The sequence below is a fragment of the Jaculus jaculus genome, chromosome 12, assembly GCF_020740685.1.
Source record: "Jaculus jaculus isolate mJacJac1 chromosome 12, mJacJac1.mat.Y.cur, whole genome shotgun sequence".
NCBI lineage: Eukaryota > Metazoa > Chordata > Mammalia > Rodentia > Dipodidae > Jaculus > Jaculus jaculus.
This window is the reverse complement of record NC_059113.1, coordinates 110491767-110516969: the sequence shown is the minus strand read 5'-3', so window position 1 is coordinate 110516969 and position 25203 is coordinate 110491767. Positions and strand designations below refer to the sequence as shown.

The 25203-nt window shown below is 36.7% G+C and overlaps 1 pseudogene; it reads left to right on the top strand.

The window, feature by feature from the left end:
• The first annotated feature begins 18972 nt into the window (after positions 1-18972).
• On the top strand, positions 18973-19694 carry LOC101615052 (annotated as a pseudogene).
• Positions 19695-25203: the final 5509 nt, after the last annotated feature.

Here is a 25203-nt window from a genome sequence, read left to right as displayed (position 1 = left end):
ACGGTGGTCTGTAGTCTTTAGAGGTAACACCTTTAGCTTGTAGTAAATGAGAATGTTCAACAACTATAATTAGTATGCTGATGGTTCTAGTGATAAAGGTAGATATCATGGCAAATTTCAGCAGAAAAATGGCAATGAGAAAAATCATTTGGAAATATTAGAAATTACAAACAAATAATACTATCAATGGGCTCATTAAATGGCAACACAACTAAGGAAAGGTGTTGATGGTATATCATTATAAACCACAGAAGAGGGAAAACTGTTCTCAGACTTTCTGCTTTAAAAACAAGCTTCCATGCACAAGGCAGCAGTGGGTTTTCGTCATTGCCTTTTTATTCTACACCTTTTCTGGCTGTGTACAGCTATAACTTGACTGACTCATTATTTTCCAAAGCAATGGTTAAATGTATGTTTTGATATTTGTAATATTTTACTTTACATTTTTTTAAGTATCAGTTTGTATTGATAACTTTAATATATGGTCATAGATTGATTTGACCCTGTTCTATCCCTTTGTCCTTTTTTTAATTTTAATGTCCCCTTCCTGCCCCATTCCCTGATGACCCTCTTTTTCCAAGATTGTCTTTCCTCAGTTTTGTCCTTATGCCATTTGTCCTCCATTCTACATGTCAAAATGTTGCTGGATCCAGAGCCGTGCTGAACTTCTGTGTGCAGGGGGGAGGGGAATAATGTAGGGAGAACAGCATCCCAAAGTACATGAATGAACCCTATGGCTCTTACATTCATTCTGCTCCATGCCCTGTCCCTGATCTCCTCTTGTGTTGAGCTCTAGAGAGTCTCTACTTGTGTGCTTTGATGAGTCTGATTCTCCTCAGTGTCTACTACCACCTCTTAGAAGGAGGCTCTCAGGCTAGCAGTGAGAGCAGCTCTACCTTGTCATGCTCCCTGAGTCCTGGCAGCTGGGACAGAGCCAACTGTCCCAGTGCTTAGCCCTGGGTTTCTCTTCCTGTCAGTTTGATGGGTCTTGGATTTCCCTAGTATTTTCCACCACCTGTATAAAGGTTCTCTAACCAAAAGTAAATAAAGGGCATAAATGCACACAATTAGAAGTCTTTTTGATAGGCATAATGTCTCTATTTAGCCAACAACCAGTGGAAGTTTTTCTCTAGGGTCTATGGCCTTCCATGCCATAGGGTTTTGACTAGGTTTGCAGATACTAGACATGAATTCCCTCCCACTGAGCAGGCCTCATATTCGATCAGGAATGTGGAGAAGAGGCTTTCCAAAACATGGGGACATGGGGCCAGAGAAGGAAAGTATCCTCTCTCAGTCATCTGGGTTAAAGATGTGAGCCACCATGCCCAATTATGGAGGCTATCTTTCAAAATACAACTTTGGAAATTGAATGAGTTACTCTCTCTAGTTCTTTTTTGAGAAGGAGGCCTGCAGCTTCTTTGCAGGTAAACAGGACTGTGTAGAGGAGGTTTTCCTATACAAGGGGACAGAGAGGGAAGTGGGGTGCCCTATAATGGGAATAGTTAGAAATACTTTGCCCAGGGGTGGAAAGATTTAGTAGATTTTGTTTCTAGGCAGAAGTAATTTTTTCTCTCCTTCCCCATTTTCTCCTTCCCATCCTCCTATATATATTTATGGGAGTTCTGGTGATACCTCCAATTCTTTTTTTTTTTTTTTAATTTCTTCAAATGTTTGCTCACAGGTCACTGTCTTATAAACAGGATCTGGGAATGATGTGGCCATCTTGCGTATTAAGACTGTGATTTTTTTTTTTTTTTGAGGTAGGGTCTCACTCTAGCTCAGGCTGACCTGGAATTCACTCTGCATTCTCAGGGTGACCTCGAACTCATGGCAAACCTCCTATCTATGTCTCCCAAATGCTGGGATTAAAGGTGTGTGCCACCATGCCCAGCCCAACACTGTGATATTTTTAATCTTTCTTTCACTAAAGTTCCTCTCTGATATATTATACTTTGCTTTCCCCTGTGAAGATTTCATCATAAATTACCTTTATCGCGTTAATTATATAGAATGTCTTAAAATGTGGAGCTTTGATATGACATCCTCTTTGCCAAAATCATCACCATTTGTTTTTCTACATTTTAGAGAGAATATGGAAGGAAGGACGGAGGAAAGGATATGTGCTCAATCATTCTCTGGTTATGTCATTACATGAAATTATGTCTGTTACTAATGTTCTGAGCCAGTGATCCTAAATCCTGGCTGAACCTGGGTAAAGTCTTTTAAATTATCAACATCTGAACCTCAGTCAAAAAGATGATGATTTATTTAGACTTGGATGGAACCCAATCATCAGTACTTTTTTAAACACCCTCAGTGCTTAGAAAGTGGAATCAATCTGAAAGTGATTCTTCTTGTTTAAATAAAGGAGTAATTTCTCAGAAGTCAGTGTCTAGAAAACCTCAAAGAAGATTCGGAGGCCCTGTGGGCACAGGAATCTGATTGCTGTTTCTACTTTGGGCATGTAAAAGGTGTACAGAAATCTAGCTATGGTTTGGAAACTGGTTTCTACAGACACCCTTCAATCTGCAATAGGATATGGGGGTACTTTCACTGAGAGCCAGTGCAAATTTCAGATGATAGAAGTTGGCTTTGTTGATGTTGACTGGTGTGAGTTTTTCAATCTCACAGGCTGAGATTCCAAGCTCAGTGGGTTTCAGGTCTAAACCTTTATTACTAGAGGTTTATGGATCCAAGCTTTCAAACATCTAGTGTTCAGTTCTTGAGCCTCAGGTCCGTAACTCTGGGCACTTCTCTCAGCTCTTCCAGTGACTGGGACTTGTGGACCTTGAAGATTCTGTCCCTACCTTTAGGTCTTCTCAGCCTCTTGCTGTTTACAATCTCAACTTCTCTGCCATCTCTTGCTTTACTACATCTAAGGTCTTTGTAGTCTCCACCTTTTGCAGTGTCTGTCCTCTTCTGCTCTCTAGAGTGGTCATTTCCCTTCTGCTCCTGCCAATTACATACATAATTTTCATCAAGAAAAATAAGCCACATGCCTTTATACTCATACCAATATAGTATGATTTTGCTATATTTCTTTCAGAGTAAATTCAATGAAAAGTCTTAATTTGTCACTCTTTGCAGAGAATATACATTCTTCAAGGTCAAGAGAGGACACATCTATCTGTTCTTATATGTTATAACTGACTTTAGCATTTCTCCAAAACCAAAAGGTTCAAATTCTTTCAGAAGCTTTGAATCGGCGTGGCTGGAAATCTTGTTTCCATTCTGGTGATGAAAAATTGGCATAGAAGTAAAGTGTTTGTAAATAGGCTGCCAAACAGAAAGTAAAGTATTCCCAAATTTTATAAAAACTCAGAGAAACATTACATATAAAGTTTATTGTCTGAGAAAGTATTTCCACAACCTTATTTTTATGTAAGACTATTTTAATCATAAGAGCATAAAATTGGAAGAACAAAAATTAAATTCAAAAAATTAAATTCAAATGAGTATGCTGTTCACATCAGCTTTATTATGAAAAAATGGAATGTCTCATCCCATTATGAAACATGCATTCCACAAAGAGATATATAGTCCTGTTTAATTATAATTCATTTAGCATAACAGCATATCTTATTTTATTAACTCTTAATTATATATTACAGAAGGGGTACAAAAACATCTCCTGTTTTGTGTTGGCAATTTTCCTATAGAAGGAAAATAAATACAGATTGTTTTGAAAGTATATAATTAAGAAATTCATATTTAAAAATTCAGTTAAATAAAATGGAGCCTGAAAGTATCTGTTTATATCCTTTCTATGGAACTTATAAAATCCTGTCTGGAAATTATAGTCTATTGCAAAGTGAAAACTTCAGGTGCATCTACTCTTCATCATAATAACTAGATGCCAACAAGATTTCAGAAGGAAGTGATAGAGATAAATGACTGAGCACCAAAACATTGGGTAAAGGAAACCATAATTTCTAAGGATAATATATGTTAACTGTGTAAATACTGGTTTGGAAAAGAAGCAACAAGGAATAGACATTCTTTGATTCAAGCGCTGGATGACAGTTACTGCACTGGGTGCTGGAGGTGTAGCTGTGAACACTAGCTGCTGGTCTCTCCTCTCAGTGGAGATATTGGTCTCTCGGAAGATGCACATATGCTTCCATGAAGGAACCTGATGTTATGCAAATACAGAACTCATTGGTTTACAAAGCAAAGATTCTATAAGATACATTAATCATGGCTTTATTAAAACAAAGAACTTTAGTAAAAACTAAATTTATCAAATACATCAACAAAATTAATTAAGACTTATGTGATCAAATAAAGGAAATTAAATCTTAAATTATTTTTTTTAGAAAGTTATCCTGGTAAGCTATACTTAACATATATTAACTATGGTGATGCCAAAAAGACACAGGCTTTGATATTTGGTTCTGAGCCTACAGTAGCTGCTCAAGGAAATTTCCATTGGAAATTGAGCCTTTTAGATATACCCCAAAGAAACAAATCAGAGCTTGATAAGCATGTGATGGTAAAAAGTTAATCTTCATCTGAAGCAGAAACTGTGAAAAATGAGGAAAGAACAATACACTTTTTGCTAATTGTAGTTGTGATCAAGGTAGATGCATTATTAATGAGTAACACAAAACTGGATTAGAATGTAGCTCTTCCAGAGCTAAGCAATTACATGCTATAGAATAAAAAAAATTAAAGTGCTCAAATCCATCATTAATTTTTGTAATTTTGTAACAATTGGGCTAGTTAAATTACTTTATTAACACAAAGCTATATCTTACTCTAAGGACATCTGAAAATAATAAAATGAAGCTTTTAGTTATATTGAAAGGGGAATGATACAAATACAATCCTAAATGTGCTCTCTGGATAGCAGCTATTCACTTAGGTTGTTTCTGGAAATCATGAGAAATCAATGGACAGTTCATATGATCTATGATATATGAATTATCTAATTAACTTAAACAATGAATAATGTATGTGAAAGTATGTCATGATTTCTTAACCAAATCTTCAAACCACCTAGAATTTCTCCCTTAACTCTCAAGGCAGTGAGCAAATATTATTCTGTTTTACAAATCAGAGCTTGTCTGTCTGCATAAATTACTTAAAAGGCAAGGACAGGAACTCTCACAAAGCTACAAGAAAAATTAAAACCAGTCTTATGAATTTTCAGCAGTATTTAGCATCTGTGGTTAGTAAAGTATAGACAGAACAGAATCTAATATCCCTTATGATACTTCAATTTCTTTAATACTTTAAAATATTTACTCCCATTAATTACTATATTGAATCATTAGGACTTTGACATCCATATAAATAATAAGTTTATAGAACTTTTCTCTTTTGGAAGAGACAATTATAACCCATGGAAATTTATGAGTTATTGCCTCTAACCCATATCATTGTCTTTAATACTAACTAAATAAACATTTCAATGTTGGGACCTTTCCACCCTCAAATTCATGAGAATAAGTGTGTTTATGTAAGATTTCAATAAAAATTTAAAAAGCATGGAATAAACACTACTGAATACTCAAGGGTTGATAATATAAGAAAAAAACAAAAAGCAAATTAACTTTTTCCCCAACTAATTCATGTAAATTTTGCTTAAATCACTGTGACTCTCATATAGAGGTAGCTACTATGTTCTGTTTCTAAATAGATATTTGTTTTATAATTAATTACCTAGGTATATTCAAAAAATCAAATTGTACTTGGTTTAAAATACTTGGAAACATTAATTATTTTATATTTGGATGAAAATATTTAAAATATTTTTTAAAATTATCTAAGGAAAATATTTTAAATATTTTATTGATTTGAAAGCAGAAAGAGAAAGACAGAGAGAAGGTGGGGAGAGAAGGAAAGGAGAGATTGGTATATCAGGGCCTCTAGCCACTGCAAATGAATTCCAGATATACGTGCCACTTTGTGCAACAGGCTTTACGTAGGTGCTGGGGAATCAATTCTGGGTTGTGAAGCTTTGCAGGCAACAAATTTAACCACTGAGTCATCTCTCTAGCCCCAGAAAAAATGCCTTAAGCAAATATATTTTAGGGCCAGCAGCAAATTCTCAATAAAACCTGACAAACTTCAAAGAGAAAATTAAAAAGTGAAAAAAATTAATGTAAGAAAATGATGAATCAGAAAACCAATTATATAGTTCTTTGTAGACTGGATATTTAGTAATCTTTTTTTTTTTATTGAAAGGTACATGTTTTACCATACCAAGGTCCTAAAGTATTGAATTGTGTCAGTGCTGAGTCAGATGGCCATTTGCATAGTAGTACTGTGTATATTTTCTCAAAGGGTGTGGAAATATTTTTCAATATGTTAAATAATTCATATAACATATTTTGAACCTATGAGACACAATTTTAATGTCTTCAGCAATGGTGAACTATACTGTCTTTGCAAGTAATGAAGCAGGTTATACTCAAACTTGAGCCTTGCTCTACTTTCTGGGCCTGTGTGTCCAACACCAGCTCATTTTCTAAGTCATTGTAGTGCTATGCTGTTTGTCCCTCGTACATGGCCCCTAGGGTCTAGTTTGGAACCAAGCAGAGGTCTACACTGTACATTCATTCTCAGAGCATTTATCATGATCGTTGCAGTCAGTTTTCCACATTTTTCATTTATGAACGAGCTTAGCAATCCACATCATATTTATAGAATTCCTTTCTTCAGTTCCCTTCTATGTGGGTTCTGTCACTCTCTCCAGGCCTCAGAGCCTTCTTTCCTGATGCTGTGGACTTCAGGGACTGTCAGAGCTCTCAAAGAACTCTCCTAGGAAAAAAAGAAGGAACATTGAAACTGTGATATCAGCAGGAATGTTTAGGTGATTTGTAAGACTCACTTCAAAACAAATATCTGAGGTCATTTCTTTAGAAGCACCCAGAATTTCAAATTCACAACAGTTGAGCATTTAACCAACATGGGGCCATTCTAATCATTGGGCCATGGCATAATCTGTAGATGACACCACTCCCAGGCCACCTGGGAATCAAAACCTAGACTGCAAAACATTTTAAAGAAGTATGCTGTCATGGATGTTTAAATATTTCATGTAAACACTTTTCTGTTGATGATAATATTCACATAGAGTCTGTGGTGAAAGGGAGATTTATCTGTAATATAATATCATTATTTTACAAACACAGTAAATCTTCATGTTTTCATTCCATAGATGGGAATTTGCTTGCTCATTAAAATGTATTCAGAGCCAAAAACCACACACACATTAGTGGTACCTGTAAAGAAATCTGTAGTAATGTAGAGTGGCCCCCAGTATGAATATTCTCCATGGATGTTGCCTAAGGCCATGCCCTGCCTTCTTAATTCAGTTCTATTTTTATTTATTTTATTGTTTTTATTTAAATATCAGGCATGAGTTCCTTCCTATGGAGCAAGTCTCAAATCTCATCTGAGATCAGATAGTTAACACCATAACAGGAATGCCACTATTGTGCTAGTGGGTACTTCTTGCTTGAGTGGCTATCCATTGCTGGTTAAGATCGTCAATGACATTCTTCCATCAGCAAGCTGCTGATTTTTCTAGTACTATGAAAGCCAGTCAGAAAAGAGGAGACTTCCAGGTAAATTCTAGTTTGATTTCTCAGTGTTCTGAAGCTATTAATTCCATTTCCACACTATACACTGTGTTCTCGTAGCAGTCTCTTTAGTGTAATTTGGGGTGTGTGTGTGTGTTTCATCAAATGTAACAAAGATGATAAGGGGAGAAAATGCTTTTAATTAAAGGGTATAGACAGGTGCTTCTTTATGTCTCCTGGAGGATTTTGGAGTCAGATTAGAGCCAGGAGCCAGAGCTAAAGACCACATCCTGACCTTCAATTTGAGTACTCTCTTATAGATGTTCAGTTCCCACCACTCCATAGACATTTGTAACATTGTGACTTTTCACATGCAAAAAGAAAAGCAATAAATATGTGTGACTCTATGCTTGGTTAGAAGATAAACAAACCACAGAAAAATTACAGAATGCAAATTTTCAGCTGCCAACAGAACACAGATGCGTTTGGGAAGAGAGAAAGATCGAGATCAGAGGACCACTGCTGTCCTGGTGAAGTTTGGGCAGAAGATCTGATGTTCTATGATATATGTGCCTCTGTTCTTGTACATAAGCCTTTGAAGAAAGACATTTTGATCCCAAAGCTGAAAACATATAATTTAATTTAGTTTTGAAAAAGAGTCCTGTTGCAAAAATGCTTGACTCACAATGTAAAATAAATTTTTTTTTTTCTGAAGCGCCCAAGGGTGTTCATGTTCCACTGAATTTCCCATTTCATAAATTATATATTTTGTATTTTTACTTAATTGAATATTTACTAATTTGCTGAAAAATGGTGGGTATGCTGTGATAAATACATGATTCCATGTGGGAACACCTCTTTTCTGAAGAGACAGATGAAAGACAGCCAATTTGTTTCTGTGTTTTTTTCTGTCACACCTCCATCCTCATTCCAAAATTGTAGTTCACACATTACCTTAATTTTTTTCTTCTGTTTCCTGTAATTCTTGCTCATTGCTACTCATTTTCCTATGCTTATTCCACTGACTTTTACTTTTCTTGTGTGTCTGCATAAGGCTCAGCATTTATAGTCCATGGACAAAAATCACACACTAGTCTTTAATTTTGAGAAGCTGATTATGTTAATGGACAGCAGTAAGATCGTATACAAAAATAGAACTTCAACCTTCAATCACCAGTAACCAGTCCAGGAGGTTTGACCACAGCCTCCGTAGCTATCAGGTCCCAAGTGGTCAAGACCTGAGTAATAATAGCTTCTTGATGTCTGTCTCCACCCCTACCCAGCTTCCAAATTGGGACCAAGTGGAGAAAGTCAACTCTACTTCCCTGACAGACTTCACAGGGAGCCCACTGCTAGTAAGGCAGCCTCTCACTTCCCCTGCCTGTACCTTCACTAGGCATACCAGAAGTATGCCTGCCTTCGAGTAAAGACTAAAATAATAGGGACTGACTTCCTTGCCATGTATTTGTGTGTGTGTGTGTGTGTGTGTGTGTGTGTGTGTATATATTTATATATATATATAAATGTGTGTATGTGTATGTATATGTATGTATATGTATACATATATGTATATATATGTATATATATATAATTTGATTTCTTCTCAGGTGTGCAAACTTTATTTTCATATGAATTTACTGTTAACAGAAAAGTTTGAATACATACCATGTAGGTATTACTAACTTTTCTTATTGCTGTGATCAAATACCTAACAAGAAGTTGGTTTTTAAATTTTATTTTTTAATTTATTTGACAGAGAGAAAGAGTGAGCGATTGAGCAAGTGAGAGAGAGAGAGAGAGAGAGAGAGAGAGAATGGGTGTTCCAGGGCCTCCAGCCACTGCAAATGAACTCCAGATGCATGTGCCACCTTGTACATCTGGCTTACATGGGTCCTGGGGAATCAAAACTGGTTCCTTTGGCTTTGCAGGCAAATGCCTTAACCTCTAAGCCATCCCTCCAGTCCCAACAAGAAGTTATTTAATGTAAGACAGTGATGATCTAGTTAGTCCACAGCTCAAAACTCTTCCACATGCTTCCCATAAGCCAGTTTCAAAGGCTGATGAATCATACTGTCATGTTCATAACAGTCGGGTCCCCATTTCTCTCTACTAATTTTCAGTACCAGTTACTTTTCTTATTACTGTACTCAAATGCCTAATAAGATGCAACTTGCAAGAGGAAGGGTTTACTTTGGCTTATAGTTCAGTCCATCATGGAAGACAAGAGATGGTAGTAGGATCTTGAGGCAGTTGTTCACATTGTGTTTGCAGTTAAGAAACAGGGTGAGATGATGCCAATGGTCAGCATGTTTTCTCTTTTTTCTTTTATTCCAGGATCCATGCCTCAAGGATGGTGCCACCGAGCTAACACTCAGGAGATTTTCCTTCTTCAGTTAAGTCTAATTCTCAATCTAATCAAGTTGAGGATCAGTCATCACAGTTTCATTGTTCTTACTGGAGTCTCTAATTCTCACTGACTCTGCCTTTAGATGGTGCATTTTTAACCAGATGAAAACTATTTTGTAGGGATCTTTAAGAGTAAAGTTTATTTTCTTTATTATTATATCATTTTTGGACTTGAAATGATAAAATATTAATTAAACTGGATGTGTATTCACTATGGCTTTGAGATATAATAACAAAAATCATAATTTTGTGTCCATAATGACAACAGTCATGTGATAATTCCTGCAACTTCTCTTAGTAATCATATTCAGTGAAGCAATTTGGTTTACTACTGAGCAGCAACTATGAGAACATGATAATGGCTTTGTGTCTAAAACTGTTATGTAAAGCCTCAAATGTCTGGAGCACTTCACTGTTTTGTATTCTGTTCACGTTTTTGTTGAAATAAAATATGAAAGAAAATAACCTTTTGTATGCATATTAGAACTTCTAATAGGTAAGGGTTTCCATGGATACTTTTATGAAGCAGAGTTTGTGTGTGGAGAGAGACATTCATTTCTAGTTCTAAAAGATTCTGTTTTGATAAAAGGAATAACTCCTGCCAACCGTTCATATGCCTCCAATTTCTAAAATAATAGAAATTATATCATTTGTGTTATGCTATAAATTGTAAGATAGTTCTATCAAAACCACCTCTTAAATTATCTGGTTTATTCTAGCAATATCTTGGAGTTTTGTTAAAACTTCAAAAAAAGTGAAGGGTATATGCACAAATTTATAATGAGCTTAAAGAATGGATTTGCAGACATATATGAAGAACTTTTCTTTTTGTAGTCATCATCCAGACATTGTGATTTATGACTATTTCAAAGTATCTTTGATTTCATATTATTTCCTGACAACCCACCAAATAACGTTCTGCAATTCTTTTGAGAAATATGTCAAAAACCCATGCATGGTTTCAAGTTGTGACCAAATTTTAAGCAACATGGCTTTATGTGGAATTCTGAGCAGGTTCTGTGATATTTTAATGAATGAATTCATCCTAAATAACATGTTTATAATGTTGCATTGTTTTATAGCATGTGACTAAGCACTGTAAATTGTGGGTTTCACCCAATTAATCTGAAAAATGAATTGATCTCATTAATACATTCTATTTTTGCTAGTTAATGTGGACTCTAGGTAGTATCAAAGTTAGCACCATGTTCTAAATGGTCATTAAAAAACAATCAAAATATCAACCAACCTCCAAATTGTTCAACTGATAGACTTTATCTCATTAACCTTGGCCCTACAATGGTCAATATGACATTATAATTATCATCAGAGCTACTTCTGCTCAGAGAGAGTTCTTAAAATGTAATCCACTGCGATATTGTGCCCTGTTAGAAAGAAGCCAAAAGGTATTTTAAATAATCAGACTTTCATAATATGCATTTTATGGAAGTAAGATTATAAAGGAATTATTGTAATACTTTTCCTCAACATGAACACAGGTTAACCTCTTAGTTGACAGTCATACAAACTACTTTTTGATAAACATTTGTTTTGGTTCTGCAAAATATCATTTTCTTTATATTCTTTCTTGTCCATGGCATTGAACATTGATTTTGTTGTTGTTGTTTTGTTTTGTTTTTGAGGTAGGGTCTCACGCTAGCTCAGGCTGACCTAAAATTCATTATGTAGTCTCAGGGTGGCCTCCAACTCATGGCAATCCTCCTACCTCTGCCTCCCAAGTGCTGGGATTAAAGGCATGTGCTACAACATTTGGATTGAACATTGACATTTTTAAAGAGAATTCTTGAATTATATTCGGATTTTTTTTACTCTCCCCTTAGCAATTTATCCATTACAATGACATGTAAACACATTTTCACCTCCAAAAATCTATATTCCTTGTGCAGACTTGCAAATCAGTATTTCCTACCCAGAATTTTATCTGAATCTCTGGATGAAAAGGTTGAACAGTTTGATTGAAAGTTCCATCTGGATATTCAACAACTTGAACCAACTACAATTTTTTTCTCAGACTTAGCTCCAAAACTGACTTCTCCATCAAGATTTGATATCAACCTATGGCTTCTGTCTCACTAATGTTCAGGAGTGTTATGTGCAAGGGCCCTGTCAACCCTCCTCCTTTTCAACCTCACAACCAGTTCCTTAGTTCAAACACTTAAGATTTCTTTCCTGAATTGTTTTAATAGCTCTGATATATATCCTAGATTTTATCATTGCCTTACAGAAGTTCTTCTCTGTTACTAATCTTTCTATAACATAAACTAACCAAGTTTGTTCTCTATAAAATCTCTTATTTTTCCCTACAGGACAAAGATAAACCTCATTAAAATGTGATATCAGGCTGCAGGCATGACCCGGATGTTAAAAGCACTTGTTTTCAAAGCCTGTCTATCCAGAGTTGATTCCCCAGTGCCCACGTAAAGCGAGATGCACAAAATGACTCATGATGCTACCCTAGAGTTCATTCGCAGTGGCAGAAAGCCCAGGCATGCCCAGACTACTTTCTCTCCCCCTGTTTCTCATACTTAAATGTATAAAAATTTAGGAGCTTAAGGTTAAAAAAAAAAACGATTTTAAAAGAATTGTTAAAAATGTGATTTGAAGTCCATTATAGTCTGGTCATACTGAGGTTCTCTTTTGAAATTTTATAACCCTAAACTTATTTCCCAATTATCTCTGGCTGCTATTTCTAGTATACCATACAATTTTTTTTAGGTTTTTTTTTTTTTTTTAATCTTTGAATGGCTATATCATGTATTGGTACCATCTTTTCCATCCTCCCTGTCCCCATCCCACAGGGGGCCAATGACTGCTGCTATCATACATTCTTGCTATGTGGGTTCCAGTATTTTATGGAATCCTGAGGTCTCCCCACAAAATTCAAATCACTTTAAAGAAGAAACTGAAACTCAGACCCATTGGTGTGAGTTATCAGACAAGCTTTACCAATTCCTGAAATTCAAAGATGATTATTTTAATCTGTCAAGTAAGGAGCCTAGATTAGATAAGAATGAAAGCCTTTCCTAGTACTAATATTTTATAATTATATAATTTACAAATATTATCTGGGGCATCTATGTTTAATATCATTCAAGAAGGGTTAAGTACTCTTTAGCTAAATGGAATGAAAGAAAGTTTATGTTCATCATCATGCCATCTAAATTAGACCTATTTAGAGCTGCCTTTCTTGATAAAATAAACAAAATTGAAAGTAAAGGAGAAAATATATGCTTTGGCCATGGTATGGCAGTATACTTTTGTATTAGCAGTACATGTTAAACAGACAGAAGGCTTATGGATTCAAGGCCAGCTTGGGTTCTATAAAAAGCCTCTGACTCAAAAAGCAAACACACAATAGTTACATATTTTTCACAAGTGAAAATTTAATATATCATTTATCTATTTAGTCAAAAAGTTGGGTCTTTGTTCAAATGCATTTGTCATTGGTGAAAATAGTTGTAGAAGTTCAGGAATTCTGATCAAGCAAGTTTGTTGCTGCAGTTTGCATTTAATTAATTCACACTTTGTGAAAGCATGTCTTTAGGTTTTCACAGTGTTCAAAGTATGTACGTGTGTGTGTGTGTGTGTTTGTGCACGAGTGTGTGCATGCACATGCACACATATATGTTAAATTTATCTAGTAAGCACATTTTATCTCTGGTACTATGTTAGAATTGTGGACACAAAGACCCACTCAGGGTTTGAAATTTAGATATCGCTGTGAAGTGACACAGGCCCCAAAGTAATCAGCCCACAATGGTACACCTCCTTTCCTACTTCTTCCTAGCACCACAGAAAGGCTAGTACTAGTCCCAATAATAACAGTAGCAGCACTATTTAACACATCACATTTGCAATGTACTGAGCACTTTTAACCCAGTATTAACTGACTAATCAATAATAATAATGGAAGCATCAATTCTCCCAGGAAGATCCCTTTAATGCCAGTTAAATTAATCATCTTTCATTTGGCATAGCCCTCGTTTGTTCTGCATACCCCTAACAGAGCACTTGTCACCAGAGTAGATTGTTATTTTCCTGAGTTTTCCACAGAGGAAAGAGATATATATTGTAAATACATTGTGTAATCTTACACCAAGAGGAAGTGATCCCACTGTGATTAAACCCATGGAGTCTAAAGCTAGTGCTCCTAAATGTCATACTAAAGTTTAGATTGGTGATATTAGACCAAAGAAATAACCAAAAGATACATGCATTTCTGAGAGAGTTTCCATCTACAAAGTATGAAAGCTTGGTCATTATGTTGACATTTATGGGCTAATTAAATACATATTCTTAAGCCTCCAATCTCTGTAGTTCCAGTCAATGAAATGTCTCCTGTTCTCTAACCTATGCCTGGTACCTGGAATTGAGATACCTAACACGGATCAGTATCTCTGCCATGATTTCTCAAGCCCAGTAGTCACCTTCACTTGGCAGCGGATATAAAGAACTCTTAATAATCAAAGGTTAGTTGTTCCTGAGGGTAAACATAAACAAAGAGAGAACACCAGGAAAAATGTGCATAGAACTAAATCACAATGCAAAGTTAAATGCCAGCACAGCTAAAAGCCACAGAATATCACCACAAACAGGGACTTCATCACTCCTGTCTGCAGTGGGAGAAATCAATTTGTTGTTAAGCCATCCCAAGAAATGAACTAGGGGCTCAGCCTGCATTCTCTGATGGATTCCACTAATTTCTGAGCAGATGGTCACATTCTTGGTTATAGAAACCATAAGAACAAAGGTGTGGCATAGAAAGTATGCTTGGCATTCTCAGAAGATTCTAGACCATCACTTTTGGAAAGCCATTTAATTATAGTGCAGACAGTTTAGTCTGGAATAGTTCAAAACAAGATGAAAAACTTTGTAAGAAAAATAGAGTCCTTGGCTCTTCCTAAATTGTAGAACAAATAAAAACAATTTCTCAGCTTGCAAGCAGAGACTTGGTTGTGGGCTGCAGCTTTCAGAACAGAGAACAAACCCATGTAGTCTGATATGCCTGCTCATGAATCAAAGAAAAGGGAGTCCTCCTGTTTTGTTGTCCTGAGATGAAATCTGTAGGTTGCTTGTAACTGACTCAATTATAGGAAGATTTTCACCCCCTTGTTTAGACCTCAGCAGCCTGGAGACCACGTGGAAATACATCAAATGTTTATGCAATTTCCATGAATTGAAGAAATAATAACATCCAAACACTTGCTCTCATTTTGAAAACCATGTATGTCTATGGGATATCCTATCGATTGATGCAAGTTCAAGTCATATAAGAAAACATTCACAGAATTTTTTAAAAATTGCTATAAATTCTATCACCAAAAGAATGCCATCATGAATTCCAATTCTGTTGGCAACCTTTTCCTTTAGGGTGATGGAATGATTGATCGGCTATCATTTGTAGCAAATAATGAAGTTACCATGTTATTATTGTCTTTTCCCCCATGCTTAGGTCATGTTCAGATGTTGATGTTGTACTATGAAGAAGTGACTTCACTCACTCCTCTATTTCACCCTCCCTCCCCATTCTCCTTTTCTTCTTTCCCTGCCTCTGAAAGAGAGTGAAAATCTCTGTGTGCTCATTTCCACATTAGGCAGACTGCCCTATAAGTGAAATGAATGAAGGATGCTCAAATAGGAGGGTATCTGGGCTCTGGCATCTCTTGTGAGATGTGGCTCATCATCGTGGACCAGTGTTTTCTAATGTAATTTGGGATGCACTTACTTCAGTGGTGGGATGAGGGAGAGGGATGGGATGAGGGAGGACCTTCTACTTTGTCAGTTTTCCAAGTTGAAAATGAAGCTACACATATTTTATATCTGAGAGAATCAATCTCAACTTTCATTTCCTCTGTTTTACCTACAATTTCTTGCCCTGATAAATCCAGAGCTAAGGAGATCCAATAAAAACCCATTTACCCTAATACTCAGGCATTGACATAATATTCAGAGTATAATTATCTTACTCCTCTATTTATCATTAAAATGTATTTGCACATTTTTATACAAGTACAAAATTGATTCGATCTCATGTTTTATTCAAGCCATCAATTGATCTGAATTAGTTGCACCATTTCATTTTCACCTACTTAACCCATGTTACCAATTCAATGAATGGCCTGTATTCTCCAGCCCCTCAACTCTTGTCCTTCCAGCTGATGTGAGTTACCAATCCCTAACCTATGATTAATCTAACCGTCTGCTTGCTCAACAGAAACCTCTAAGCTGCCAAACACTGTTGGAGAAGAGTTATATAACCATTTTGTTTCGACTTATTACATATCTCACATCTCCAACCTCATTTCTGTAATCGGTGCTGCTTGGCAATCCTTTGTCTCTGCTCAGATATTTCTCCCTTTGCCAAGGCAACCACTTTATGTGTTAACACTCCTACTCAAGTTTTCACTTTTAAATACAAAACAAAATTAATACTGTAGGTAATTAATTTATTCACATTTCCTCATCCATATAACATCATCATGAATACAGTAATGACATCCCTCCTCTTTTGCACCTATCACTTCACAAGCCAATGTCGTATTATCAAGCTTTAAATTTAATAATCCATTTCATGTCTTTTCCCATAGATTGATTTAGTCTAATGTTGTTGTCTACAGTCTTCCAAATTTCCCATTCTTGGATGTTGGCCCTAACTCCTCTGATTACTTCTAATTATATGTAACTGATTTATCTTCTTCCATAATCACTTCCACGTGGCAATTCATTAGCCCTTTCCTTCTAATGCTCATGCCTCTACTGAAGTGATCTATTCACTCATAAGTGCAACTTTACTTGCTATGGTAGCCATAAAAATGTGCTGCTCAATGCTCTTTCAATGTGGAGCATAGCTGACTAGCAGACAGCTTTTGTGATAAAGGCACCAGTGTATATGAGCCAAAGCCTTGGTTCTACAGGGCTTCTTGCAGATAATCATTGAAGATAGTGGAAATTCCATGGCAGGCTATGTGTTCTGGGTATAGGACAGTGCTTCCTAATGGCTGTCTACTGGAAGCAAACGCTGGACTTCTGTGGTCTCAGACCCCTCTGGCTCCTTCCTCTGAGCTCCCTCTCTCCTGCCGTGGCCTCATCCCTCCTCTGCTGAGGGAGCTCCCACTCCTACCTTCGATTATTTTGTTTAGGAATATTTTCTCTAATAACTCACTTGCACACTTGGTCCCATACAAACAGCTTCTTTTTAGATCAAAAGATTTAAAATATCTCTATACTAACAGGAAAACAACATGTCTAATACCTTGATTTTTGTTAAAAATCTTGAATTTAAGATACACTGCTCTTGCAACATTCTAGGTATTCCAAATGTAATTCAAACTCAAGATGCCTCATATGAATAGCTGCAAATGGTACTCTGACCTCCATTCTGTCATGTGTTCACCTTCTCTCCCTGCCTCTCTTCCCCCACCCACCCTTGAACACATAAAGATGAGTACACACATAAATAAATAATAAGCAAAGAGGATGAGTTGAGCTTGTGGTCTCTTGTCCTTCCTATGGCTCAAGCTAGTATTGAGCTAGTTAGTGTTCAGTATATTCCAGGGCTTCTTCCCTTCAGAATCTTTTCTTGTTGCATACCTGGGGACTATGCTGGCCATACTTAGCTTTGCACCCTGAGGTCTGGGAATGTCCTGCCAGCTTCCTAAGTTGCTCTTCAAGGTGGAACCTTATTGACGGAAGCTACTGTTCTAGGTGGAAGATTGTTCCCCATGTGTGTTGGGGATGTCAGAAATAACCACAGCCTTTTTGGCAGGCAGAGGGTCTGCCTTTCAAGTTCTCCTAGGCTCATCACCCTGCTGGAGGAAAGCATACAGGTTGTGCTAGGTGCCCAGGGCTATAAAACTCCAGGTTAGTCTCACTTGGTGAAATTTACTTTGGATACCACAAACGGGGTTTTGTTATCAAGCATCCTATAGCCTTGATGTTTCTGCTTATGACTCAATAATGCTATAACATATGGCTTTCTTTCTTCAAAAATAACAAACATGTATAATGCATGCAAAATATAAAAAATAAAAAAATGAATCTAAGGAGCTTACATTTATTGAGGCTGCTCTGGGAGTCATGTGTAACAAGAATTTAAATTAAAATAAGGGTGTGGTGCAAAATGGAGAGAATAGCAGTGAATTATTTTTAATGTATGTAATAAAATCCTTTCCAAAAAGTTGATCATATTATTTTAAATTCTCTTTATAAACAAATATTTCATGTCACTCCTAATAAAGCAGTAGTAGTTCACAATGACATTGATAGTACAACTTTAATCAGTAGAGAGAAAATAAACATGATTATGGCACAGTTTAGTATTTGTAAGTTGAAAACACATCAGAATACCAGAAGTATGGCTTTTTCTGTTACTGAGCTACCAACTTTGATTTGTATGTATTCAGGAAGACAGTATTGCATGTCAGCCTTGAACCTGACCTCATGTGACACACATTATGCACTTTCATGGGGCAATTTGCATCACATCTGCTCATCATCCAGACACATGTAATGTTTCAGAAAATTTCTACTGTTAGATCACAAATGCTGAGCAGAATATTCCAGACATTACTAAAAATTCAGTTGCTAAATATAATTGTGTTCAATTTATTTACAAATCAAAATAAAATAACATAGCCAGGCATGGTGGTGCACGCCTTGGGAGGCAGAGGTAGGAGGATTGCCATGAGTTCCAGGCCACCCTGAGACTCCACAGTGAATTCCAGGTCAGCCTGGGCTAGAGTGAGACCTTACCTCAAAAAATAAAATAAAATAAAATAACAAAATAAAATAAAGTAGATTTTGAAGAGACGGGGGAGAGGAGGCTCCTGTAGATTCAGGGGCCTGAACCCAGGAGCTGTGACTTTGAGAAGGCCAGCAGCTCTGGGGGGCCTGTTCTGGCCTCAGTGGCTTCACCAGCTGAAGTTGGGGGGGGGGCGCTGAGCACGAGGGGCGCGGCGGGGTTGGGGGTTTGTCCTGGTCCTTGGCTTCTCCATATGGTCCTGTTTCCACAGTGAACATGTCTCCGCCTGTCAGAAATAGGAAGGTCCTTGATTATTTACAATTTCAGGAATCTGATGATGCAGATGAAGATTATGGAAGAGATTTGGGCCCTCCCATTAAGAAAATCCGATCATCTCCTCGAGAAGCTAAACATAAGAGGCGATCTGGAAAGAATTCATGAGAAGATAGTGAAGACTCAGAAGAAAAAGATGTGAAGACCAAGAAGGATGATTCTCCTCAGCAGAAGACAGTGAAGATGAGAAAGATGATCACAAAAACGTGCACCAGCAACGCAGGCAGCATCTAAAGCAGCATCTAAACCGAGAGAGATGCTCTTGGAGGATGTGGGCAGTGAGGAAGAGCTAGAGGAAGAAGACGAGGCACCATTCCAGGAAAAAGATTCTGGCAGCGATGAGGATTTCCTAATGGAAGATGATGATGACAGTGACTATGGAAGTTCAAAAAAGAAAAACGAAAAGGTGGTTAAGAAGTCCAAACTGAGAGAAAAGAAAAGAAATGCCAAAACCCAGACTAAAGGCTACAGTGACGCCAAGTCCAGTAAAAGGCAAAGGAAAGGTGGGCTTCCCCACAGCTTCAAAGGTGTCAAAGGAAAAGACGCCTTCTCCCAAAGAAGATGAGCCAGAGAGCGTTCCAGAAAAGAAGGCGTCTGCAAGTCCTCCACCGGAGAAGTCTGGAGATGAAAGGTCTGAAGATGAAGCCCAGTCTGGGGAACATTAAAAGTGATGATGGTTTGGGGAGAGATTCTATTAAAAAAAAAAAATAAAAAAGCAAAAAAGAAGGGGAAAATAGAAAGCTACATAAGATAGAATATTGTATTGGCTATGGCCAGACTCATGGGCTTTCAGTGCTTGTTTCCACTTGTTGAAAATAGTCTTTCTCTCTCTTGCTCTCTCTCTCTCTCTCTCTCTTTCACTCTCTCTCAGAAAACCATTGTATGCTGAAGTGTTTAAATTACCATTTTGTCTGTTTTTCTCTTCTCTTTGCCAACTCTCCCCCCACCCCATGAAAGCCATGTCAAATTAATTACTGGATTGATGCTTCATCTTTTTATTTTTAATGGAAGGTATGCCACGACTGTAAAGCAATAAGATCTGAGATGTACACTATGGAAACTGCTTTTTGCTAAAGAATAGCAAGTTGAACAGTAATCAAAAAAATAACAGATTTTATTTAAAAATGATTGCTTCTTTCTTTTCCTGTACTTTTTAAAAACAATTGTTATCTAACCTGAGTTTATACACATAAATGTCCAAAAAAAAATGACTCTAAACTTGCACTGATGAGGCAAGTAGGTAAACATGAATTCTGAATTGTTATTGAAAGTACTCATGTTGTTTCCTGTGGAGTATGTGAGGAATAGGGTTGCTGAGCTTGCATGGGGATCCGGGGTTTCTTTTTTTATTTTATACCTATTCTTAGACTCAGAGCCAACTATCCTGTTATTCCACTATTGTCCTTAATAAGCTTGAAAAAAACAGAGGTCGCCAAAACTGAAATAACTCCCAATTTCATATTTCATTCTCCGATGGTTTGTGTTTTTAGACTATATATGTATGCTGTTTTTTGGATAAAATTTTACCCAGGATGGCCTATAATTTAAATGGCAAGATAACGCTACACATCTGGATTTTTTTTTTCATACTGACAATGTTAAGATTTTAACAAAATAAAATTCCAGCTAATGTGAAAAAAAATAAAATAAAATAACGTGGCCTAGAGATATGGCTATGTGGCTAAAAGATTTGGCTTGCAAAGCCTAACAGCCTGGTTGGATTTCTAGCACCCACATAATGCCAGGTAGATAAAGTGGTGCATACATCTGGAGTTCGCCTGCAGTGCAGGAGGCCCTGGCATGCCCATTCACTCTCTGTTGCAGTCACGTTCTTGTAGCTTGTACAAACACTTGACCAGAACCAGCATATGGGAGGAAAGGGTTTATTTCAGGCTTCCAGTTTTGAGGGGACGCTTCCCCATGGCTCACTTCGTCATACACAGCACCGTGAAACAGCAGCACCAGCAATCCCCCCACACATCTACATACATCACATACATACAAACACACATGAAAGATTAAAAACAGTAGTACAAGGATGGAGAGATTGTTGAAGGTCCTTGCTTGCAAAACCTGAAACCCTGTGTTTGAGTCCCCAGTACCCACATAAAGCCAACGCCAGATGCACACAAGTGGCATATTTGTCTGGAGTTCATTTGCAGTGGCAAGAGGCCATACCACACCCCTACTCTCTCTCATAAATAAATAAAACTATTTTGTAAAAATAAATTACAAATAAATAGAAATTTAAAATCCCACATTCATTGCATCAATAAATCTCAAATTTGCAATACGATAAAAGATCATTATATTACATTCAGTATCCTTTTCAGTTTGTGTATAGTGACCATCAGAATCAACATAACTGTGAACTTCAGGACATGCCCAGTAGAGGAAATGGACCATCACCTTTTATTATGTCCTTGTAGCCTCTCCTCCTTAATTTCAGTCAGCAATGTTCAGTGCTTAACCACAGCTTAGTCATACTTAATTCTGTGTGATATCAAAATATCAAGAGATTTAATTGTTCAGGATTTTAGAAAGGCCAGGTTGACACAAAAACTATGGGAAGTGTTAAATACCTAGGTTTTATGGTTATCAAATCTTAACTTCATAGATTTCTCTTGGGGTATAATTATATGGTCCTGCAATTTTGTTTTATAACACAGAAATGTGGCATCTCTCTGAAAAATAACATGGAAACTAGATAATGTTTTGTGAGATTTCCTTAGAGTTATCAAAAAATCAACTCAGAATAGTTCTTTTAATGCTTTTTGTTGCTGTTTATTGAGGTAGGGTCTCACCCTAGCCCAGACTGACCTGGAACTCACTATTTAAGTAGTTTCAGAGTTGTCTGAATGTTAGTGATCCTCCCTCTGCCACCCAAGAGCTAGGATTAAAGGTGTGTTCCACACCTGGCTTTTCAATGCATTTTGACATGTGTCATGTGACATCTTCAGCATGATGTTAGTTTCCATATAAAATAGGTTCTTAATAATTTGTTATCTATTTTGAATGAGATTACTCATAAGAGACAGGAGAAATGAATCAAAAATTGCTTAGCTTCTCCAAAATGAATTGGAGATAATTGCTAAAGTAATGCACATTAATTTAGACTGCCAAATCAATTTCCCAACACTCCTTATACTCAAAGAGTCTTAATTAAGGAACAACTAAGATTGCCTTCTCATATTATAGATATTGCTGGAGCATTGACTTTGAACATTTAACCCCTTTGATGTGGTTTAAAGGACAGAGGGAAAATACCTTACATTTTTACAAGAGCTTTTTAGTTTGCAAAGAGATCCATGATCTCTTCTACAAACTATTGTCTTCTTCAAGACTTGGTTGAAGCTTCCTGTGAAGCTATTTAAATGTTGATTTGGAACCCTTAAACATAACCAGACCCAAGTTACATGTTTCTAAGGATTAAGGGGTATCAAAGAGAGAAAAGTGAATGAGAAATTCTTCAGAAATTTTAATAAGAGGAATGTTTGAAGGAAACAGAAATATGTAAACAAAACACTTGGAGATAGTTCAGACAACAGAAAGGGTTGCCTAGCTTAAAGGAGTTTCCTGGTGCAAAGACCACGATCCTTTCATCATAGTCTCAAATTGTCAATAAATCAAAATTTCAGTGAATAGTATTGATTCATGGAATAATCTTGCCAACTTAAACAAGGCCCCACCTTGACCCTTGATTTCACTGTGTGACTGACATTGCAAAACTTCCAAGACAGGAGATTGTGAAAAGATGTAGCTTTACCCTATTTTATATGTCATACTTAATAATTACCCACTGTTAATCCATGGAGTTTCCTGCCATAAGATACTCCACTGGGCTGTTGGCTAACATGGGAGGCCAAGGGCAGGGGTAAAAACCTGCTGCTACCATGGGCACTCTGCCAGTCAGTCTCATCTAGAACTAACTATACACTGTTCAGTGAGTTTGTACAATGCTTGGATATGATGCGCTCTTCTTTAGAGTCTTCTGTTTATCTTTGCATTCCCATGGCTTATCTGACTATTAAATTCATTAGCTCCTCAATATATGCTTAAAGGGAAGATAAATGCATTTTATTCCAAATAAATGCATGTATGCCTACATTTCCTGCATTATGTTAACAGCAAGATACACAACAGAATTGAAATAAGACAGCCCCTACCCTTACATTCAGTATAACAAATTCAGTATAATAAATGAGAGTGAAGGTACCTGCACTGGGGAAAGTTTGTCCTCCTGAGACTATTTCAAGCTTAAAGCACATATAAATCCAGATTTTTTTCCTGAAAAATATACTCTAGATTCAAAAGCCAAAGGGAATCACTGTTCTATATTAGGATTTTCCTAGGTTGCTAATATGTGGGCAACACTGAGGCGCTTCTAGTAAATAATTTAAGAAATCCAGCCATATGACGTTCTTTGAGTTAATGTGGGTTCTTCTATTTAATGTGGAGTTCTTCAATTTAAACATTTATTAAAAATTTAATAAAAATTAAGTAGAATGAGTCTTGGAAGAAAATTTGTGTTAAACTTTATATAAAATGTAGGTTTCAGATATTATTAAGAAAAAAGCTTTTGGACCTTGGAGTTTAAAGCATGGAGTAATTTGCTCTGTATATTTATGGAAGTAGTCAAACTATTATGTCTGCATTAAGAATAACAAATATTGGGTCTGGAGAGATATCTCAGTGGCTAAGGTGCTTCCCTGCAAAGGTTGAGGACCCAAGTTCAATTCCCCAGAACCCACCTAAGCCAGATGTTCATGGTGGCACATGTCTGGAGTTTGTTTGCAGTGGCTAGAGGCCCTGGTGTGCCCATTCTTTCTCTCTTCTCTCTACCCCTCCCCACCCCACTCACTCTCTCATTCAGGTAAATAAATATTTAAGAAGGAGTAACAAATACTGGCATAATAGTGATTCACCGCTGACTACGTTAGTAGATGTGGTTACTTTTACTGTTTGTTTAGAGCTAAAGAGACAACACAGAGGCTGCCTCACGCCCTTTACCAGGAGAAAGTAATAACTGCAGGCAGTTGAACTCCGGAGCCTAAGCTCATAGGCATAGTGCCAGTGATAAAGCCATGCACAGGACGTCAGCAAGGCCATGCGTGAGTATAGAGCCCTTTCGCAGAGATGCTCTGGCCTGAGGTTCTAGGCCCTCCCTATTTCTCTGATAAATTGTACAAACCTTGTAGCCACTATGCTTTGCAGCCCATTTCCATGGTTGCAGTTTTTAAATAAACAACTGATCATTTCATTAATTAACAAATACATTACACTATACATCCACACACATGTAAACAAGTTGATTTTTTTTTTTTTTTTTGTAGTAAGGTTTCACTCTAGCTCAGGCTAATCTGGAACTCTCTGTAGCTGCAGGCTGACCTCCAATTCATGGCAGTCCTATATCTGCCTCCAGAGTGCTGGGATTAAAGTTATGTACCATCACTCCTGGCTATTGGCCATTTTTTATAAAGCATTCTAATTTACTGAGAGTTAAGAGGCTTACTGTGAAAAGCATGGTAAATTGCATTTTAGAATTGAATAATCTTTTTTTTTTTTTAATTTGGTTTCCCATATATTCTGTTTTTCACTTTTTGCACTAGTTAGTTAATTGGGACTATTTAGCAGATTGTCAATGTTTCTACTGAAAATAACTCTCAACATAAACTCGAAAAACTTTTACTTAATTTGCTAGTTGACACATGGTTTGCTAGAGACTGACCTTGCCTTATAGTTAAATGCAAATAGTTAAACTGAAGCTGAAATGCTCCTGACTGTAGGAGGTTATTCATTTCACATGAAACTCATTCCTATTCTGTGTCAACAAATTAATGGAAAATTGCCCATGTGCTTTTATCCCACAAAATCACCTTAGCAACATGAATATAAGAACAGCATGAACTTTCCCTGAGAGCCTCCCATCATTCTGGGAAAGAGGATTCAACAAGAGAAAACCAAAATTCTCCATTTAGTTTAATCCTTAAAATGGGTATTAAAATTTATGTAAAATATTGATGCTGATGGTAAAAGAGAAAGAAAATGTACTTTGCATGCACAATATACAAGATGAATAGTTATTTTTTAAAAAATAGTTCCATTGTGAAGAGGAGGAAATGAGAAAGAGGAATCTAGGCTTTGTGCTTCCGTGTTTCCATATTATTATTATTA